Here is a 22,369-nt window from a genome sequence, read left to right on the forward strand (position 1 = left end):
GGCAGGTGGGCTCTCGGAGGCTTGAAACAGAGCCTGAGATGGAGTTATCGAAGTAGTAGGAAACTACTACTCTGTCACACAAGCCAACAGTAAAGATCTTGAAGAGGGAACATGGTCACCGGCATTAAAGGCCACTAAGAAAACAATGGAAACAAATCACTGGTGACCCTGGTGAGGAGTGTTTCAGTGGAATTGAGGGAGAAAGCACATCGCAATAGGTTGAGGATTAGATGGGAGAAGGGTGGAGGGTGGGCACCAGGAGTTTGTGAAGTTTGGCTCTGAGAGGAAGGAGAAAGATTGGTAGATAGAATGAATGTGAGATTAGGGAAATGTGTATAATTTTAGGACAAGAAGAGTTGAGTGATTAAAGGCCAAGAGGAAGAAATAACCAGAGTGGGAGTGGCTGAAGAATACAAGAGAGAAAAAGACTAATTCAATAGGGACTATTTCTGAAAAGACTGGAGGATTTGTGTCCAGAGCTCAGGGAGCAATGTCTGCCTGAGACACTTAGAGGCAAAGGAAGTCCTTGCATCTTATTATTTTCTCTAACAGAAGGGGAAAAGGGTGCTATTGGTCAGAGATTAGTTTTGGTGGCAGGACAGTGAGAGAGTTCTTTGCAGATGGTTTCTCCTTTTAATATCAATTAGGGAGGCTTGGGTACCTGTTGCAAGGAATTTGAGAAGTAAAAATTAGGGTGAGGGGAGGGAGAAGGTGGCCTGGGAGTTTGGGGTTAGTAAATGCAAACTATGGCATTTGGAGTGGATAAGCGGTGTTATCCTGCTGTATAGCACAGGTAACTATATCTAGTCACTTGTGATGGAACATGATGGAGGATAATGTGAGTAAAAGAATATATATATATATATGTATGACTGGGTCACTTTGTTGTACAGTAGAAATGGACAGAATGCTGTCAATCAACTTACATGGAAAAAATAAAAATCATAATAAAAAAAGAGAAGCAGAAACTTTTAAGAAGTAAGGTAGGACTACCACATAGCATTAAAGAGCCAGCTGAAGTCATACACCATGAGGTTGTGCAGTGGCCCCATTCTGTGGGGTGATGGGGTGTTCCTAGCAGTTTCTAGCAGTTTGGGGCAACTGTGGAGGAAGTGGACTATTAGTTTTTTTGGCCATGCCATGGCATATGCAAGTTCCTGGGCCAGGAGGGGAACCTGCATCACAGCAGTGACTGGAGCTGCAGCAGTGACAACGCTGGATCCTTAACCCACTGGAACACCAGGGAGCTCTGTGAACTGTTAGATTTATCCTGAAGAAGGATTTGGGGCTGGTGGGTCCCTCTTCAGACAGCTGGACAAGTACATGGCTAATGAGAATGTTGGAAAGTGTGATGGATAATGGAGAAAAATTGAAGATAAAAGGGAGAAAATAGATGGATGGATTATAGAGAGTCTAAGATGGAGGATTCAGGTCAATTTGATGAACTGGCAGTCAGTGACTCCAAATTTTCTGGTTTGGGTTATTGGATTATGGGGATTTTCAGCTTACATATAAGAAGACCAGTTTGCTTCAGACTGTCTTGGCTTATTCCTGTTTTGCTGGATTATTTAGTAAGGCACTCCATTTCACTTTCAAAAGTATTTTATAATAAACTAAATAACTTGGTAGATGGATCAGACTTGGTAGAAGGAAGATAATGACCTTAATTTGGGACATGATGAGTTCAAGAGTTTATAGGAAATCGAGGTTAAAAGGTCAAACATAAAGGCAGATACAACCTATATTCACCCCTAAAACATACATTATAATTTAGTTATTATCTCTAGAGTGATTTACTCATCTGCAGATAATACATTAAATTCCTGAAAAGTATTTGCATTAAATACTTGAGGGCCTTTTCTGGGTAGTGAAATCTATGGTATTTCTGAATAAGTGAAAAATATTAATCACATAGGAATAATTTTAACATAGACCAAATTATCAGTCCCATACAATGTAGAGTTAAATTGGGTCATACCTCCAGACATCGCAAGGTGGCAGCACAACTACAATACGATGTAGTTAACAAGGGAAAAAATTCTTTTCAGATATTCTACAGTTAAAATATGAGTTTATAGCCATTGTACATTATATAATTTTTTCTAAACCTATGGTCTTTTATTTAAAAATAATTATTTGTTTTATCACTTTGCCAACTTGAAAATGTGAAAATTAAAGTTTTATTCTTTTAACATATACATTATTTTTAAGTATTTTAAATAAACTAAAACACATGATCACTGATACACATTTATGGCATTCTTAAGATAGCTATTAGTATATCACACAGTAGTTATAAGTATTTTATAAATTTGCATCTTGATCGGCATATTGTAGTCAGATAATTTTATTTACAGTTTGTTTTTAATACATTTATTAATATATTAGTGAACATACACTCAGTAATTTCTCTTGTTGACCTTTACAAGGAAAGTGTTCATAGTCTCAAGAAATTCTTGCTTCCCATATTGTAGCTATAGTAACACAATTTGTGTGTGTGGGGTAGAGTTATCTGATTTAGCCAATGGAAAATACAGAATATCCAGTTAAAATTGAACTTCAGATAAACAGTGAATAATCTCTTTAGTAAAAGTAGTACCAGGCAATATTTGGGACACGCTTATACTAAAAAGTACGCAGTTTGTTGATATGTGTTACAAGGCAACTCTAATAATGAGCAACAGGAAGGAGAAGAACTAGGAGAAAAAGTGAATTGCTGAGAAAACCTAAGAAATCCAGGATTCTGGGCTCCAAATCCAACCTAAGGTTTAGAGGTCTTCAGGACCAAGGAACTAGGAAAAGAACTGTATGTGGACTTGAACTAGGCTGCATTCTGTGGCGAACTTATTTATATGTTAAGCTAAACAACATGGGCTAAGGTTAATCAAGTACTCTAGTGAATTACCATCTACACCACACATTGATTACTGATTTTTAAACAACAAGATGCAACAACATATATTTAAAGCTAGCTCAGTATTGGACCAAATTGAATGAATAACTACAATTCAGACATTTTGGGGTCTTACCCATGTTCAGGGTTATCATTATGAAAATCTGTCATTAGAGCATGAAGTCTTAGAAATGCCACTTTAATTTGATTTAATTCAACAAACATGTCTGGCACCTTCTCTTTGCAGAGGACTAAGACCACAAAATATAAGAGTTATGAAAACATTGATGTCATCCATCTCAGTGGACATTTATAGCTGATAAAATGAAAGTTAAAATCGTGTATAAATAATGGGAAACTGATTCTTAGCAATTTTCCCCTGGGTTTTAGTTCTTGGTTAACTGTTTCTCCCTTTGTTCCTAGCTGGAATGATCACCTTTCTCTTCCATATGCTTTTCAGTTACCATTTTAATACCAAAGATTTCTAAACCTCAGTTCTAGCCATGACTTCCCCACTGTGCCTAAATATATACATTCAGTTCATATATAGGATCTTGGCTGTCCTATGGGTGCTTCCTAAATTAGACTCACCATTTTCTCCCAGAAACTTTTATCCTTCCTTTCTTCCCAGCCTTAGTCAGTTGCATCTCTCTTCATGTTACCTTCTGCCCTTGAAACATTCACATTCTCCTCGCCTTCTCCCCCCCATCCAATTAATATATCCTTATTAGATGGTGCCTATACTCTTTCAGGTCCATTCTAAACTCATTTTTTTCCCCCTCCAATCTCAATTTCCTTAAAGTGAGAGATTTATTAAAATTATCAATTAATGTTATTTACATCATTAATTTTATACCAATAATTATTATTTAAGTCTGAGGAGAGTTCATGAATTTGATGACACTGAAAGATACGAAGACCAATAAGGAAACAAAGGCAGAGTCAGGGACCAGCCTGGGATTGAGAGGTGTTTAGACATCTGAAATAGAGGCACTTGGAAGAAAAGGCAGGGAGACCCCCCTCAAGCCTCCTGTTTGCACAGCACTAGGCACTGATGAAACAACAGTAAGCATTTAGAGGGCACCTACTGAATGTTAGGCATGCATATCCCCCAGCTGGGTGAATAATGCAGAACAAAGATTCCTTTTTTCCAAGCTTCCGGGAAGTAGGGGAAGGAAACCAACTCTCTCAACCTAGGTCATTAGCCCCAACAATTTAAAGAGTGATGAACACATCTTTCTAAAACCACTGTGCTAGCTCTCCATGCTGGGCCCTTCTCTTTATACCATAAAAATTGATTCTAAATAAATCAAAAAGGCCACAGTGATGACAGTGAATATACAATGTTGCAAGATCCTGAGGTACCTTTTGAGTAATAGAAAGGACCACAATGTTCTCACCTCATGGTTTTTGCATTAGGAGTATTTTGAGCATGCATCTTTAAAATCATTTTCCCTCGTTGGCCATCTCCTCTCAGCCCTTCATTACCATGCCTGTGTTGCTGAGCCTGGACAGATAGAATACCTATAGCTTCTCATGTTAACTGAGCTGAGAGGACCCAAGCAAAGAGATCAGGAGGGTTAAGCAGACCACCTGGGAGACTCCTTGGGGTGGGAGAGGGGATACTCAGGGTAAAGCACTGTGGGGAGGGTGGAAGGACAAGTTGATCAGGCCCAGGTAAAAGGAGCCATGGGGTAACAGGACCCAAGGTCCTGCACATTTCTGGAACCAGGCCTTGAGGGAGTCTCTCTGGCCTCACCTGTAGAATGGGGATAGCAGAGACTGAAGACCATGGAGAATGAAATGGGCTTAATGCGGCACTGTGGGGGAAGGATGTGACAGCATCCCTCCACCAGATGCTTGAAATTCTTTCCACTGAAAACAAAACATTTACTTTAAAGAGATAAACAGCTTGACATGCAAATGCATGAGTGCAGCTCATTCACACGTAGGTGCAATCAGTCAGTCAAGAAGTCAATAAACAGAGAAGTTTCAGATCCTCTGGGGTGGGGGGTGCTTGGAGTGTCCATGTTTATGAGGTAGAGGTGAGTGGAAAGTTTGTCTAAGTGCACAGGAAAGAGACCCAGGGGACTTAGGAAGGCGAACTTCACCTACTTGGCACATTTTACCTGTGATTCATGACGTGTGTCTATCTGCCTTCTCCACTGGCTTGCAAACTCCTTCAGCCAGTTTGTCTATAACACCTAGCATGGAGCCTGGTGCAAATGGTCAGCACTATATCACTCTGTGCTCAGTTCGAATTTTAGTTCCAGACTGGTGGACAGCAACTGTGTGCAAATGAATTTTTGCTTTTCCTGCTCATCCATATAGGCAGATCATTGGAACCCTTGTCCTCCTGGGGTTCTGGAGTGTCAGAGCTGTCCCCACAGGCCCATCTGTGCCCACATATCCAAGAAACAAAGCTCTTATTCACTCAGCAAGGAGATGGCCAACAAAGGAAAATGATTTTAAAGATGCATGCTCAAAATACTCCTAATGCAAAAACCATGAGGTGAGAACATTGTGGTCCTTTCTATTACTCAAAAGGTACCTCAGGATCTTGCAACATTGTATATTCACTGTCATCACTGTGGCCTTTTTGATTTATTTAGAATCAATTTTTATGGTAAGGGCCCAGCATGTAGAGCAAGTGCAGTGCCTAGCCAATAGCAAATATTCAATAATTAAATAAAAAATATTTGTTGAATGAACAAATGCACGCATGAATCATTGATTGAGGTGATTCCCAAATTCCAAATAAGAGAGCAAAAATGAGAAAAATTCACATCGCATAGGTGGAGCCTAAGCTGAAACATCCATAAAACTTGGAGAAAAGTTTAGAGAAGTCTAGATTTAGCATAAAAATAATTGAATGGTATTTAACGTAACTGGATTTTGTTTAATACAGTAAATGGAATTGGAATATGGTCGTTAGAATTTAGGAACCAATCAAGTCAATTGTGTTCTCTTTGGGTTAAGCTAGGTTGGACAAAAGAAGAGATTTCCCCAAATATTTGTGTCTGGAGGAACAGAGCAATGAGAATCCACATATTTGGTCCTGAACCCCTTTAAATCAAGGTACTGAAGGCAGAAGACAGGGAGTTGCAGAGGGCAAACACAGAAATTAGCCAGCATGTTCAACATATGGGACAAAGATGACATCTTTTAAAAATGTGTGCTCAGGTACTTTACAATTGGTTTCACAGAACTTTTAACATCAATGCCGATTATAGATTTTGGAAAACTAACTGGAGGAAGAAAAGCAGTGAAAATTCGCTTTGACTTTATAAAAATAACACTGATCAAAATCATTCATTTAAATGTTTCCCAGTATATGTTTGACACACGACATAAGGATAGGCATGTTTTAGTAGTTGTTTCAGATTTATTTATGTTTTCTTTGATTACACTCCTTTGATATGCCACCATGATGCTTTGTGAAGTTCAGGGATATCTAGATTTAGCATAAAAATAATTGAATGGTATTTAACGTAATTGGATTTTGTTTAATACAGTAAATGGAAGTGGCATATGGTCATTAGAATTTAGGAACCAATTAGGTCAATTGTGTTCTCTTTGGGGTAAGCTAGGTCGACAAAAGGGGTGATTTCTGCTACCCTTACAAGACTCAGAACCCATTCCTGAACGACTGTGATTTTTCACTGTTTGTTTTGTTGGTTTTTGTTTTGCAAATAGCTTCCTGGCCTTCTAGCAATACCCCCACCTCAGTTATCACTACCCTATCCCCTACTGAGCTATATAACAATAGATAGAAGCTCAAAATAGCCAGCAACATTTGGCATTTTAAACAAATCTGGCTTCATCTGAACCTAGCTAGGACTCTTAAGTCCCAGCCAGCCCCCTCTAGGGCTCCACCACTGGAAAAAGCCTTTTTGTGGAGCTGCAATAGAGCCATGAACCCAGTAGCATCAGAGCCTCTCCCAGAGCTTGGCTGGATCTCTCTTGTAGAGTTTGTTCTTCTCTAAGATCAAGTCATTTGAAACCATTAAAACTTCTTGTGATGGTTTTCCAAGCCAGGACTAAATCTCTACTTTGAGGACCTCTGACTTTTAGGGAGTCTCTCACTAGAACAAATCCGTGATTCATGCTAAATCACAAGGATGATCAGATGAAATTGTTAGCAGAACGGTGTGTGTTTCTGGTGGATAATAACTCCAGGGAAATGAGAATGAAGATAATGTGCTTTATTTTACATGATTGTTGATGTTGATTCCAGACATTACCTCTGATCAATTCAGGCTATAATTTTGTGGCATTAATGAAGGAAGGCTTAATGAGCAGCTCTCTTTTCCCAGAGTAGGTCTCACTGCTCTACACAAAACCAGAGTCCCCTAAACAGGAAACTTTCATTCCACACGAGCAGGCCTAACTCGATTTGTAGATTACACCTCCAGGGCTCAGCAAGTAACAAATTAATTTTTTTCCCCTACTGAGGCATTTTTCCTTTCAATCTGAATTTCACACCTCTGTCTTGATTAATGCTGATGGGCTGGGCACTCCTGCCATTTAGTTATATATCTTGCAAAGAGCCACTTGGAGTAATAATTCATATATTTCCTGGGGAAAAGTTTTTCAAAAGTCTCAGGGCAATATTCTGATGGATTAGTCTTTTAGGATACCCTGATGCTTCTTTCAAATAGTGGGGTCCCTTGTAATTGTTCTTGCTTAAGATTTTTTTTTCTCTTATATCAATTTAATAGAATTGATGATCTTGCTTCAAAACTGCACATGAACCACAGGGATAGATGAAGTTTTTCCACATGCTGATTCTTAGTGTTTGAGAACAATATTTTGTAAAACATACTTCATTACCCCAAAGCAAGTTTTACTCCTCTCCTTTTATATTTAATTTTTTTTAAATCTGAAGAATATGTGATAATAAGTGCCAGTATCTGTGTGCAAATCATTATTTATCCATATAAATTAGTAACAGAAAATTTTACAGTGATTTATTTCCTTTTAAAAGTGATTCAAGATGCAAACTCTTCCTGCACTTTTTTGAGCTAGGTCCTGACATCTCTGTAAAAAACAAATCTTATATTAGAAGCAAGTCACAGTTATTAAGCCATATCCTCATGGAGGCAGAAAGTTGATGATGAATTATCAGTAAAGAGTAAACTGATTTTAAATGCAACCACTGGGAATTTAATCAACTGTTAAGTGGTGCCTTGGTTTCTAAATAATATAAAAGTCACTTGCTGTATTTTCTACTCTGAGCAACTACCCCCAAATCAGGACTGCAGTTAGTGTTCTGTGTCAGCAGAACGGAAATCCCAGAATTTTTTAGTAAGAGCCTGGTGAGAGAGCGTTCTTTGACTCATCCACTAGGTGGCACACAGGGACCATGTTTCACACAAGGAACCTCACAGACCCTCCCATTCATAGTGTAAATAAAGAGCTGCATTATTAATTTATACCATCGCATCCACTCTACACCTAATATTTCTTTAAGCAGCTGTTTCCTATAATCCTCCCTAAACACTATTGATTAAATCCTAAGACTATTCAGGTTTCCATTTTTCTGTAACAACATGTCAGTTACCTTTAAATAACATACTAAGTACATTTAAATAACATGGACTAAGTACTGTGGTTACTTGATGGATACAGGAGATTAGAAAATTAACTAGAGGCAACAGAAGAGTATAATGCAAAGCTTATTTTCAATTTTGCTTTGCATTTCGCTGGAATTTTAATTGGTAGAATACCACTATCTTAAAAAATGTAATCTGGAAAATAAAACACACACAGGGCAAAAGGAAAGGAAAAGAAACCAGTCCTCGTATTTTGTGAAAAAGGGAGTTATTTTCTGAATATGACTCTTGTTTCTCTTTACAAAGATGAAGTGCTGTGCTCCCTTAAGATGCAAAGACTTCTTCAACTCCTCAGAAAATACCGACATTCCACCTCCAAGATGCTAAAAGGCAGGACTGTTTAGCAGACCATCTATTCATAAAGCATCTTTCTGCGTACGCTGAACATATTTATACTGGATGTGTTACTGGCCCCAAAGGAAGGAAAAGGAAGTGAAACCACTAGGGATATAATGAATTGATTCTTCTCTGTGAAAGTATCTTCAGTTCTTCCAAATCACAGTGTCAGTCATTCCTCTGAGAGACAGGACCTAGCCAACAATAAATGGCTCACTTTATAGGAACATAATGTTCTCCTCTTGCTTGTTTCTCCTAGAAAGTCCAGGCCCACTGAACGCTTCTCTTTGCAATACTGGTTTCTGGGTACATTATCTTTGGAGACCAGTTGTCTGGAGGTTGTTGGTTTTCTCCTGCTCCTTTAGTTACATTTAAACAAAACTACTTCTCCTTATCTAGTTTTCTTATTTTTTTACGGTGTTTCCAACATTGTGAAGAGGTTACCCAAACATATAATCATTCTCTTAGCTTAAAAATTAAATTATTAACACCAGAGAGCCCTAAAGTGACTAAAGACTCGAGCTTGAATGCTCAATAGGCTGTTTGGCATACATTCCCTTTTTACTGAATGAAAGAACAACTTCCTTATTTGTAAAAATAAATGGAACTCAAGTTAGAAATTGATGTAAGGATTAAGAAATACCACACTAAAAGTTATCCAAAGAGAACTGCTATGGTATATTTTTGGTAGAACAATATTCCCACTTTAGGATTCCATTAAAATATTGAAGTCGCTGAGATGTGTATAAAATTATGGCAAATTTAGTACACTGAAATAATCAAATAGAAATGGTTACCAGAAACTACATTTGTAAAGGATAAATATTCCATTTCACTTAGAAATTAATTCACAGGTTTTATTTCTTAAGAACCGTTAGCTTCCAAGAAGCCAGCCAGTATGTTTGATTTTATGACATCACGCTGGAACATGTACAGGAACACTTTCCACCCTAAAAAACTCCCAAATGTACTGGCCACTTTGTGTATTTTTCCAGGGATAAATGAAAATAAAACAATTTATTTTCAAAATAACAAACCATCATATTTTGAACACAACAGTCATATTCAGTGGAAGAAAACAACCTCATTAAGGCCCCAAAGAGTTCAGATTTGCTCAGGGTGGTGAACAGTCTCAACATAAATAATTCCTTTGAGCAACTTTAAAAAAAATAATCTTACCAATCGTGACTTAAAGATTTTTAGTGTGTTAAAATTATCCATCAACATCATTCTATTTCTGAAAAGCATCATCATTCTATGATCTTCATTTCATCATTTAGATGAGAAGCCTGGACCAAATTGGTAACCCATCTCAAAGATTATCAATCTAACAGGTATTACCTATGATTACAGTAATTTCTTTTTCACATAAACCTACATATTCTCTAAAAGGAAATTCATAAATCTGGAATAGACATCCCCGCTTCACTTCTGAGCACTTCCTTCAGTCTATACTTTTTTTTTAAATCTCAGGTGCTATAAAAACACTTGTTGAAATATAGATGGAAAAGCCGCCACTTGGAAACCACATATCAACCAGATTTATAGTAGCACCAGCAAAAGAGAGGATACTAGACTTAATACTTGCCCCAATCTAGACTCAGCTTGCTAATTAGAGTACAGTATTTTATCTGACACTATGAATTTTTTTTAGGTTGAGGTCATGTTAAAATCAAAAGAAAATTAAAATAATAAGAAAAGTTGCTTTAATGTATACATATATTATGATATGTACTGCTCTCTGAAACCTTAGAGGCATCAAGGGTTGACCAAAAGAGTAAAAGATTTGTGGAAGTTTTACCTTGTCCTAAAATCCAGAAGTTCAGATGCTCTCAAGTCCTGCTGAAGTTGGAGCCTGGAGATCAAGTGAAGCTAGCGCTCTTTCCTCTCACCTTAAGTTTGTCTCTGGGCAAGTGTGTGTGCCCGTGTGTGAGTGTGTGTGTGAGTGAATGTGTGTATGTGCGCGCGCGCGCGCGCGTGTGTGCGCGCGCAGAATGTCTCTTTGTGGCGTTGGATGGCAGAGGTCCTGGTCCTGGGAAGAAGGAGGCACTTTCTCACCAAGAGCAGAAGAAAAGCAAAGCGTCACCAGGAAAGTTCTCCTCCCAGATCCCCTAATTACAGCCTAACGTGCACTTCATGCAAACTTCAGGGAGGAAGGGAGGGGCAGCTCTGTGCCCATACCCTGTGAAACAGCAGCCTCTTAGATGACTTTCCCCTCTGCTCAGATCCCAGAGTAACCCGCTCGAGGGTTCAGGCAAAGCGGCAGCTACAACCACAAGCCCCCACCCACACCACACCTCTTGGGTCGGTGTAGAGGGGATGGCGCAAGGGGCTTGTGGAATGACCGTGGGGGCAGCGGTGTGAGGCAGACAAGCTAGGGCAGTGAGTTTGCCATTTGCTTTTTTAGCCTCTAATTAAAAGGAAAATTCAAATGTAGGAGAGGTCCTTGCTTTCCCGCCTCCCTCTCTCCGAAGTAGATCCAGGGTAATCAGGTAGAAAGGTTAATTATGACAACAGCGGATAAATCTTCCTAAACTTGAGGTGCTCTTTGACCAAACTGCCAGAAGTGTACTTTCTGGACTCAGTCGATATCAATATTGGCTTTGAATCTCTGTTCGCAAACAACTGCTATTGTATTCCTGGATGCCAGATCTCAAAGAACCTGGATTTATTTATAGAGAGAAGAATGCGAGGGGCAGACAGGATGGGTGGGGTTGGCTTATAGATCCTTACCCAGGATTAGAACCAGATGGGCACAGGGAACGCGCGCGCGCGCACACACACACACACACACACACACACACACAAGCCCCTAAAATAACGACTGGGGAAGATGCTGGGACACGCGGGAAAACGCCTTCTGAACAAATAGACATTTATTTATAACTCCTGGGAGAGTATATAGGTCCATTGATTCCCGCCTTGAGTAACCAAGGGTTTTGGAGAGGAAATGGCTTCATATTTCAATAACAGAGCCACCTTTGATGGAGCCTAGAAGGGGAAAAAAAGAAACACGCCGCAGGAAGCAAACGGCTGTTGCAGCCGCCGGGAGGAGGGAGTGGGGCTGGCCCCGGGATGAGGACAGGCAAACAAGCTCGAGAGGCCCTCAGCCAGGGAGGAGGCGAGACGTAGGCTGGCCAGCTGGAGAGCCAGGAGTGCAGGGCACCCTTCGGCGCCGGGCGTGGGGCGCGGGGAGGAGTCAGGGCATCGCAGCCCCGCTCCCTGCTCTCGCCCGTCTGCTTGAGAGGCGCAGGCAGGACTGCGGGCTGGCTGGTCACGACTGCCACTGCTCAACTGGTGGTCTGGAGAGGCAAGGGGACAGGTGGGGCAGAGGTCTCGCGGCACAGAGGACTGAAGGAGCAGAGGGATTGGTGGGGCAAGGGTAGAGGCGCCAATGGGACAGTGGTGCAGGTGAGCCACGCGGGACTAGTGAGGCAGGGATGCTGGTGGAGCTGGTAATTTAGGGCAGACGAGCTCGTGGGGCAAAAGCTTGGAAAGGCAGGGGCAGGAGCTGCGCCCCAGGCGGCGAGTGGCGCTATTGTCTTGGAGATAAAACCCAAGCCTTGTTGGCTGCTTCCTCACAGAAGAGAGGAGGGAGAGAGGTGGCTTTTTTTTTTTTTTTTTTTTTTTTTTTTTCAGGCTTCTTTCCAGTTTCCCCTGATGTAGTTCACCGGTTCCTGCCCCGAGGCTCACCCTTGCTTTTCGTGTCTTTGGTAAATTAACACGTGCCTCTTGGAAAGATTTTATTCCAAAGACAAACCAAACACCCACAGTCTCGCTAAATGAAGACAGAGTCGAAATGAAATAATTAAAAATGAATCCTCCAACAGGCAATTCAACACCTTTCTTGTAATTCCAAAACCCTGGCAGGGCGCCCCTTTTCATTTTTTTCTGCTTGTCTTCACAGGGAACAGGCTCTCAAGGCTTTGCAATTTTAGGTCGTTAATTTACTGGCTATTGAGACAGCTGTTATACTGTAGGCCCCCACATTAACTGCTGATAAAATAAGATACATCTCTTCCTTTCACCTGCGAAGATTTTTTATGCTGTTTCTTGTAAATGTTCAGGATGGTTTGTATTTTAAGGAACATAAAGGAATTAGATTTAAAAACAAATATCCTACTTTTTTATATTAAAGCTCCATAAAGGTGGTGAGACTGGTGGTGTGTGGCTATGAAATCATATAAATAGAATTTAAGTACTGTTCTTGTTCCCTTGGTTTATACACTTAATCTGTGGGAGTTGCCTGGGAAGTAAATCAGATCAGCCCACTCATGGATGGCACTTGTTCTTTATTTTGTGGTCTGCTCCATCCACTTATTCCAGCAGAACATGAAGAGATTGAAATGCATTCTCTTCAAAAATTGTTTATTAGCCGTGTAAAACCACCTGTTTTGTGATTTTGTCAGACCACAGTGAGTTACACTAGGAAAAAAAACTGTATATGTATATATATTTTTAATTTCAGGTATAAAGCCTACCAATTGAAACAGGCTTCCAGGGTTATCTTGTCAGTCCTCCCTTACTCTTATTTCCTACTTCCCCTTTCCAGTTGTCTAGTTGCAAGTTGCTTGGTCAGGCCACTCAAGATGTCTGTTTTCTTGCTCTCTGTACCTCCCCTGCCTGACCAGTGCCTGCTTCACCTATACCCACTCACTTAACTGACTTTCCTACACGCTTGCCTCTAGACCCAGCTGGTCATTGTTCTAATCTTTACATCAGAACACCTCCACCTGGATAGCTTATCTGAGGTGGTGAGGGGTGTGATCGTTGGATGGTTTCCCTGGTAACTGATGAGCCAACCAGACTTCAATTCCCTCTATAACTGGTAATGGCCCCTTCCTCCAGGAGTGAAGATGGCTGCCATGTCCTGCCAACCGTCTGCTGCTCAGGCTGGGGTGTTGCTCCATGACCTTGCTTCCAACATGTAAGATCCCCCCCCCACCCCCGTGCATTAAACCCTTGTTGTCTGTGATGCGGACTCCAACCTCTTAGGTCTTGAGGCTATTCAAAGAAAGGTTTGCAGGCCTGTGGGGTGCAGCCCAATACTAATTTTTGTTGAGAGCTCTAGCAGTTTTTTAAAATCACAAATCCTTAGCCTGTTGACAGTGTGTGTTTAATTTTATTGGTATTGATATATTTATTGATATTATACACATTTCTACTCATTTTGGAGCTTCATACGGTGTATGATTATCTTAAATTTACGTTGGAATTAGCTTTAAAGTCTTTAAAAAAAGATCTTTTTGATTAATTAATGTACTTTCAACATTATAGAGGAATACATTACTTTGATCAATCATTATAATTATGCATCAGGGCAAAGTCATTACAATAAATTTTGGTTAAAAAATCAAATCGGGGATTCCCCTTGGGGTTTAGCCGGTTAAGAACCTGACCAGTATCTATGAGGATGCCGGTTTGATCCCTGGCCTTGCTCAGTGGGTTAAGGATCCCGCGATGCCATGAGCTGTGGTGTAGGTCACAGAACTGGCTCATATCTGGCGTTGCTGTGGCTGTGGTGTAGGCTGGCAGCTGTAGTTTGATTCGACCCCTAGCCTGGAAAGTTCCATATGCCATGGGTGTGGCCCTAAAAAAAAAATCAGGTAACTAAGCAAATATGAATCTGTTTTTATGACTAAATAATTATACAAAGGTGTAAATTGTAGAAAAATATTAGAAGATCCAATCTTTTTAAGGAAAACCATATCAAAAGGGTATTCTGTGTATGAAGATTCCTTCAATTGTTAACAGTAATGATTCATGTGGCAGTGTTACTTACTGAATGCAAGTTCATGTGCCTGATGCACAGTGAAGCCAAATAAGTATTAGGAGTTTGGAGCAGAGAAAGTTTATTGCAGGCCAGGAAAATGGGTAGCTCTTGGTTAAAAAACCTCAAACTCCCCAATGGTTTGCGGGGAGATTTTATAGGCAAAAGTTGGGGTGGGGGCTGTAGGATGTGTGATTGGTTGGTAGTAAGGTAGAGGGCAGCGCTTCCAGTAACTTTGCGCTCAGCCTGAAATTACCGTCCTCCACCTGGGTGGGGACAGGAAGAAGAACTCAAAGATATTGTTGAGGGGGTGGGGGGAGATGCTACCCCATTGCTACACTCTTGCCTTTTGACTGTCTTGACTGAGCCTCCTTTGTTTCTGCATTCCCTTACTTCCCTGGTTAGAATCTGCCCTTCGGAACTCAGAGAAGGTCTAGGAGGCTGAGTGAAGCCTATTTACTTCAAAGAAGAAACTGGGAACACAGAAAGGATTTGTACCCAGGAGGGGCCCACAGGGTCCTGCTCTGTTTCAGAAAACAGATCTTTGCTGGAATAATGAGGTATTTTGTCCGGGTTCTGGAGAAAGCAGGGAAACCAGCTTTCTTAAGTTTCAAGAAAAAAAAATGAACATTTTCTTCAGTATTAATTTTTAAATAACTTATGTGCTTAAAATGCGTGTAAGGTTTTACCTCAAATTACCTGGCTAAGTGCTAGAGACAGAGAGCCCAGAAATTAAAGTGGAAAATCAAGATTCTGGAAAAGCAAATACCAATTTAGAGCTAATGGATATTGAAAAGACCTTTAGCATAATGCAAAAGTATTTTTTTAAGAATGAAAAATTGGCCAGAATGGTGTTATAAAATGTAACTGCATTCTTTGGTTAATTGTAGGCAATTTGAGTAACCAAGCTGAACTGGACAAAATGGAATATTCAACCATTTTTGACTTGCCAAAAAAGGCAATTTCATTGGGCTTAACCTAATACCAACTTAAATATGTGCATAGTATAAACACAGCAGGAACGTTTTCAACATTTAAAAAAATATCCATATAAAATATCATGAATCTTTAATATGTAATACATTTGCAAGCAGAGTGGTATTCCTTCTGGCATATTACACTTCTAATGAAATATACATTTATATTCAAATGGAGATTACCTAAATTCATCTCCTTTTCAAACTCTGAAGAGGCTGCTCTATTATCTACCAAATTTCAGAGAACTTCCCTGTGAGTTTATATTTCCTGGAATTTTTGCCTCAGGCTAGTATCATACCTGGTTGAACATCTGCTAGGGAAAAGGTGCAGCTGTGTGCACTACCAGGATGGGGGTAGGGAGGAAAGCCATTTGACCTTCCCTGTCTGAGGGCTCACAACTTCATTAAAGCATCCCTTGGGATTGTGGGTATAACCATGAGAAAGACATCATTTGTAATTAAGTCCTTCCCACTGGCTATAATCCTGTTGAACTCCATGATTAAAATACAAATTCAATATTCTAAATGGTCACAAAGCATTTGATAAAAGGTTATTTTGCTTTTAATGCAATGGGGGGAATGCCTTTCCAAGGGCCCACTTTTTGTACTCTCACTCTCAAAGTGTCCTGCAGAGAGACTCCTCCAAAGGGCAAGTGAAATAATTAGGCAATAAATTGTTCAAATGTTAAGAGCGAAGCTGTTCCAAAAGCTAGTGAGGCCACATGAATATCATAGCAAGTGATAAATATCCTTGACTCCTGAGAAGTTAAGTGCCTGCATGTTCTTCCCCTGGTCTGTTGGATTGGTTTTGGTTTCACAGCACCTTTCCTGTAATCTATTGTTCCCACATTGTGTTTCTTTTTTCCAAAATGCCCAAACTCTTTAGTTTTTCTTCAATACATTGATGTTTATTTGGTTATTAACTAGGTTCTACTCATTTTCTAGTAGGGTCCAGATTGAGTTGTCTCTCCTTTGTTATGCTGTCTTTGATGCTCCATGTGTTTAGAGACTTCTTTGCGCTTCACAATCCCATGTTACTTTAAAACAAAAAACAAACAAACAAAAAAAAAAACAACAACAAAAAAAACTGGCTGCACCTTCAAATTGCAGGTGGAAATTCCCAGGGCTAGGGGTTGACTTGGAGTTGCCGCTGAGGCCTATGCCACAGCCTTGGCAAACCCGCATGCGTGCTTCATTTGCAGCTCCCTACACCACAGCTTGAGGCAATGCCAGATCCTTTCCCCACTGAGCAAGGTGAGGGATCAAATCCGCATACTCACAGAGACAGTGTCAGGTCCTTAACCTGCTGAGCCACAACAGGAACTTCCCATATTCCTCTTAAGGGCACTCATTGGCCAGTTTATTTTGCCTTCTGTTTTATTTACATTTTCATGTATTTACTTTTCTTTTTTAATCAAGTGTACTTTAAACTCTATGAAAGTTACTATATCTTTACATCTTCAGCTTCTAGCACATAGCATGTTGATAGTAACTTATCAAAAATGTTTATTGCTGATGTTAAAGATGACGGTATCTTTTACTTTCAGGAGAGAAAATAAGAACAAATGAGGAAAACTAGTTATTGAAAAAGCTAGTTCAGACTATTATGAACTAGCCAGTGGCATAAATAGTAAATCATCAGAGGTTGATTAATAATTTGTATCATTGTTATTGATCTCACGGAATTAAAGGAAACATAATACATATTTTTCTTCCATGCTCAGCTAATGAATGATTATATAAATGATAATCAACAGAGGTAAAATATTTTTACTCTTTTAGGAAACTAGGTTGAGCTTAGTGATAGAGTTACCATCTTAGAATTATGATAGCAGCCACTTGAATATTGATTTTTTTTGCTTGTATTTATAGTTACTTTAAAGTTAGACCAATTATAACTATCAATAAATGTAGTCCTTACTGTATTTTCTTCCTGCTTCTTATAACCTTGAGAGAAAGAGATGTCAAGTCTAATTGGGCTAGAGTGATTTATAGATAGTTCTTCTTAGGGTAAAATGGGTGAATTAGCTAATGCATCAAGGTTGACATAGGGCAAGACTGCTCAGGAGAGAGTAAAGTATTGGGATTATTGGGAAGTGAAGGACAATAGTCCGGCTTTGTCAGAAAGATGGAGAGAAAGACAGAATATATTGTATCAGAAGCCCATGAAGAAGTATCTCAAAGTTAAGTGTCAAGCTTAGAGGCAGTTCTACCAAGAGTGGAGAAGAATGTTAACTTAAATACTCAGAATAGCATGCCTCTTAGTAAATTTTGACTTAAGTGTTTTGGAATAAACATCGGGATGTTTTTGAAATTTTATACACCAGTCTATGCTAAACTTAATAGGTCACATCTATTTTTTTTTCTTAATATCACCAGAAATCCAGAATTAATTCTTTATTTACATCCAAGTTTTAGGCAAGTACTAGGTAATACTTAAAGCAGCCGATGTACCCATCTATATCTGCATATATCTGCCTCCATCATATGAGTGTCTTTTTTTTTTTTTTTTCCTTTTTCACTAAGGTCATTAGAAAGCTCTCTCGTAGTTTATTTTAAGCACTGAGGAAGTAAAAGTATTTTGGAAGTGGCCTTTGAACAGTGCATGTGGAAATAGCTTCACATGCATTTATCTTGTATTTCCTTTCTCAGGCTAACTCAGCCAATTGATGCTACTGTAAATAGGAAATCTGCCCTTCTTCCTTTACCAAAATCTAGGTTTTCCAACTTACAGCTAAATTAAGGCATGAAAGGTTAAATCGAAAGGAAGACTCTTATGGGTAAACAAAGAAAGGAAAAAAAAAGAAAGTATTTCTCCATCTTGGGTCTAATTGCCACCAGCCTTGTTGCTGAATGTGTCACCATTCTTCAGTAAGCCTTCCCTGATGTCAACTAGAATGTTCACTTACCGGTGCAAATGCCTGGAGGTGGATCTCGTTGGAGCTTAAAGGCCAGTGATTTGAGAACATAAAAAATTCTGAAAACATGCAAAGTTCAATTGACCCTATCTTAGCTTGTACATGAGAAGAGGAATGCCAATAACTTTAGAATCTGGTCATCTCTAGGAATTTTTTTCCCTATTCATGTTTGCTATGCTAAACTCTCCTTCCCCCCCTCTAATAGCACTTAAGTAAAAATAGAAAGTTTTTAGAATAAAAGGCAAGCTAAAATGATTTAATCCAATCCTTTACTTTCTGGATTAGTAAACTGAGTCTGCTGAGACTAAGGAATTGTTCCCAAAGTCACCCTTGTTATTTGCTATAAGACTGTGAAATGTCACAGCCACCCATTTTTATAAATCAGAATAGGACTTAGGGTGCAGTTGTAATTAATGTTCTTCTTCTAGAACATAGCTAAAGATTAATTATTCCTTGATTTATTACCTTATATTTCTTATGGAACTTTTGCATAGTTCAACTCATTAGTTGGGTATATATCTATCTCTTTTATTATACGAAGAGCACATTGCTTGTTCATGTCTAATTCATTCTTAAATCTTCCAGGATTGCCTCCCACCTCACCCCAAGGACAGTGCCTTGCACCTGTAGAGGTGGAAAAAAGTTTGTTGAATTGAGTCACATCAGCACCATAGGGAAATCAGGTTAGCAGGGGGAAACTGGAAAGTGAGTTCTAATAGAACTTTTCCAGTATATTGTCTATAAAAAAATAGTCATATATTTTGATTTAAAACCTGACTTGATTTATTTTTATATAGCCGTTGGTTCTTCCCTCTTCCTTACTCTCTTCAGCATCTTAATGCCTTGCCACACAAATGCTTGATCGTTCTTCTTAGTTGGAAATTACCATATCAGGAGTCTGGCTCTGGAGGGAAGTCTGAAATGTTTCTCGCACCCGTCACCTCTTTATTTGGAACAGTTATTTCTTGTTTGATCCCTCCTCTTTTTGTAGTATTATCCTGGTGCCTTCCTTAATTCAGCTCTCCCATGTTAGGGTCCACCTCTACATGCCCATCATACTACTTTCTTCTGTCAGTAGCTCTGAGCTTTGGCACTTCATCATCAAAAGTAATTTTGATAAGGCTTCCTGGAGAGCCGAGCTCTAAAAACCCGAGATGTATATTTGATTTTGTGACCTGTACACTAAAATCGACACTGCTTTTACTATACTTGGCCTGAGAGTGGCATTCTTTACTCTTGGAATTAATTAAATTGTTTGGAGGCTGTAGAAACTATCTTGGATCAATTTGAGTGAATACAGTCGTTCATCAGACTCTGAAAACTTCTAAAATACGTATTTTTTGATGATTAAGTTACTATGCATGAAAATTTCTTATACAAAACATCTCTGCTGAATGGAATTTTGTACTTCCATTTCATAGAGAGTCACTCTGCTCCATTTATGTATATCTAGCCTTATAAAATAATGGACAAATATTTGTAGAGCAAAAAATATACTTGATAATTTTGTATTATGGTATGATCACTTTGTGGATTTTCTTGTGGATAAAAGGCTTTGTGTTATTTGAGCATTACTTCTTATATGAACACTACTATTAGAACTGTGTGCAGAGAGTTCAGAAGCCCCTTCCCTCAACTGGACTATTTATGAAAAGGATCAAGCAAACAAACAGTGCGCATTGCTTTCTTGAGATTCTCTTTCTTTTAAAAAGACAATTTTTTTAGAGCAGTTTTAAGTTCACAGCAAAATTGAAAGGAAGGCATAGAGATTTCCTGATACTCCCTGCCTCCCCATATACATTGCCTCCCCCATTGTCCATACCCCCCACTAAAGTGGCGTAATTGTTACAAATGATGAACTCACGCTGACACATGCTTATCACCCAAAGTCCATAGCTTACATTAGGCTTCTTGTGTTGTACGTGCTATGGATTTGAACAAATATATAATGATGTGTGCCTGCCATTTTAGTATCATGTAGAATATTTTCACTTTCTTCACAATCCTCTGTGTTGCACTTACCTATTCCTCCTTCCACCTAACCCCTGGCAACCACTGACTGATACTTCATTTTTAATGCTTCTAGATAATTTAAGGAGCTAACAGTGAGCTTCTGAGAGATCCTATACTGAATGAAATTTATCTCCTTAGAAGCCACTTAAACAAAAATCAGCAAGCTTTAAATACATGTTATTTATTTTAAAATATGTGCTAATACTGTCTAGTTTGATATAGAAGGGGATAATAGAAGTTTTGAGGTGAAATGATTCAGTACATCAGGGTGTATTCCTGGCTCTTTGATAAGAGTAAAGCTTCATTTCTGCCTAGTAGCCTGTCACAGAGGCTGCCTCACTACTACTGACATTCCACAATTAACTTTCTTTCAATCTCAGTTAATGGTATTATTTCTATTTTGTGATTTTGCTATTAAAAATCATGAATTATACTTTAATCAACTACATAATTTAAAGTAAAATTAAGGTTTGTGCCTTTATTTTCATTTCAAATGTTATATTTAATATATGTCATTTGTGATTGCCCTTTTAAAAGCTAACTTTGAAAATGAATTCTTCGTACCACCATTTTTTTAAAATAATGAAACTCGAAGCACATTTTGTCTCACCGATCATTCAGTTTTGACTGTCAAAAGATCTTTTTCTCTTTGAGTTTAGAGAAAAAAAGACTCTTAAATAATGAAGTACTTCATTTTTAATTCCTGTAATCTTTCTGTATGCTGATATTATCAAAGAATAAGAAAAATTATAGACCCATGACTTTAATTTCCATTCTTTTCTTCACTTGACCTCTAGGAAGGGAATAATTTGATGCAATCCAAGTTTATTGTTTTGATGGGGTGACTGTTTTAGTTAAGGTTTGTTGTCTTCATTCCAAATGAAGTAGATTTTACTCCAAACCATAGACTAACCATAATTAATTGATCAATAAAATAAAATAACAGTAATTTATTCTTAATGCTTTAAACCATCTATTTTATGTTCTTATATCGAGATATTCATCAACAATTGTTTAGGCTATTTGCATTATTCAGTCATGCAAACAATGGAAATCATATTTATAGAGCAATATTATGCTATATGTAGAGTGTATTTGTGTGTGTGTATGTGTGTGTGTGTATATATATACAGTTTTATTCTGTGATTGGAACTTGAGGCCACAAACTTAGTTGGGCTTGGACTTTATATATTGGTGACATGATTCTCCATAAAGGTCTCTGTGTCTTCCTGTCCAAAAGAACACCTGTTCTGTTGAGGAAAGTTTTATACTTCTGAATCTTTTTTTTTTTTTTCCCTTGCTTGTGGTTTGTGAAAGTTCTAGACCAGGGATGGAACTCAAGCCACAGCAGTGACAATGCTGGATCCTTAACTGCTAGGCCACCAGGGAACTTCTGCGAATCTTCAGTGCTTGAAAAATATTACAATTGGGCAGTAAGTTTGCATTTTTTTTTTCCTTTTTAGAGCTGCACCTGTGGCATATGGAAGTTCCCAGACTAGGGGTTGAATTGGAGCTGCAGCTGCAGTCTATGCTACAGCCACAGCAGCACTGGATCCAAGCTGTATCTGCAAACTTTGCTGCAGCTTTTGGCAACAGTGGATCCTTAACCCACTGAGCGAGGCCAGGGATCAAACCAGCTTCTTCATGGACACTATGACCTGCTGAGCCTTGATGGTAACTCCACTATTGTGCAGTAATTTTGGAATCCTAATTGTCTTTATAGATAAATTTCTGTTGGTTTTTCTCAGAGACATGTTATGATTCTCTCTCACTAAAAAGTGTTTACCAACACATTGATAAAAGTGTTTTTTTTGCATTTGAGGAACAGATTTTGGAACAAACCACCT

At 38.9% G+C, this 22,369-nt stretch overlaps 1 protein-coding gene and 1 long non-coding RNA gene across 2 annotated transcripts in view; one reads left to right on the forward strand and one right to left on the reverse strand.

Annotated features, from left to right (window-relative positions):
• The window catches only part of HAPLN1 (hyaluronan and proteoglycan link protein 1), a 77,991-nt gene extending 67,043 nt beyond the window's left edge, over nucleotides 1–10,948 (reverse strand). The window contains exon 1 of the mRNA XM_005661538.3: nucleotides 10,646–10,948. The gene's annotated coding sequence lies outside the window, so the exon portion shown is untranslated. The remainder of the gene's footprint in view (nucleotides 1–10,645) is intronic.
• The window catches only part of LOC102165705, a 219,896-nt gene that overhangs the window by 22,073 nt on the left and 175,454 nt on the right, over nucleotides 1–22,369 (forward strand). The window lies entirely within an intron of this gene.

Source organism: Sus scrofa, chromosome 2 (genome assembly GCF_000003025.6).
Source record: "Sus scrofa isolate TJ Tabasco breed Duroc chromosome 2, Sscrofa11.1, whole genome shotgun sequence".
In the NCBI taxonomy this organism is placed as follows: Eukaryota; Metazoa; Chordata; class Mammalia; order Artiodactyla; family Suidae; genus Sus; species Sus scrofa.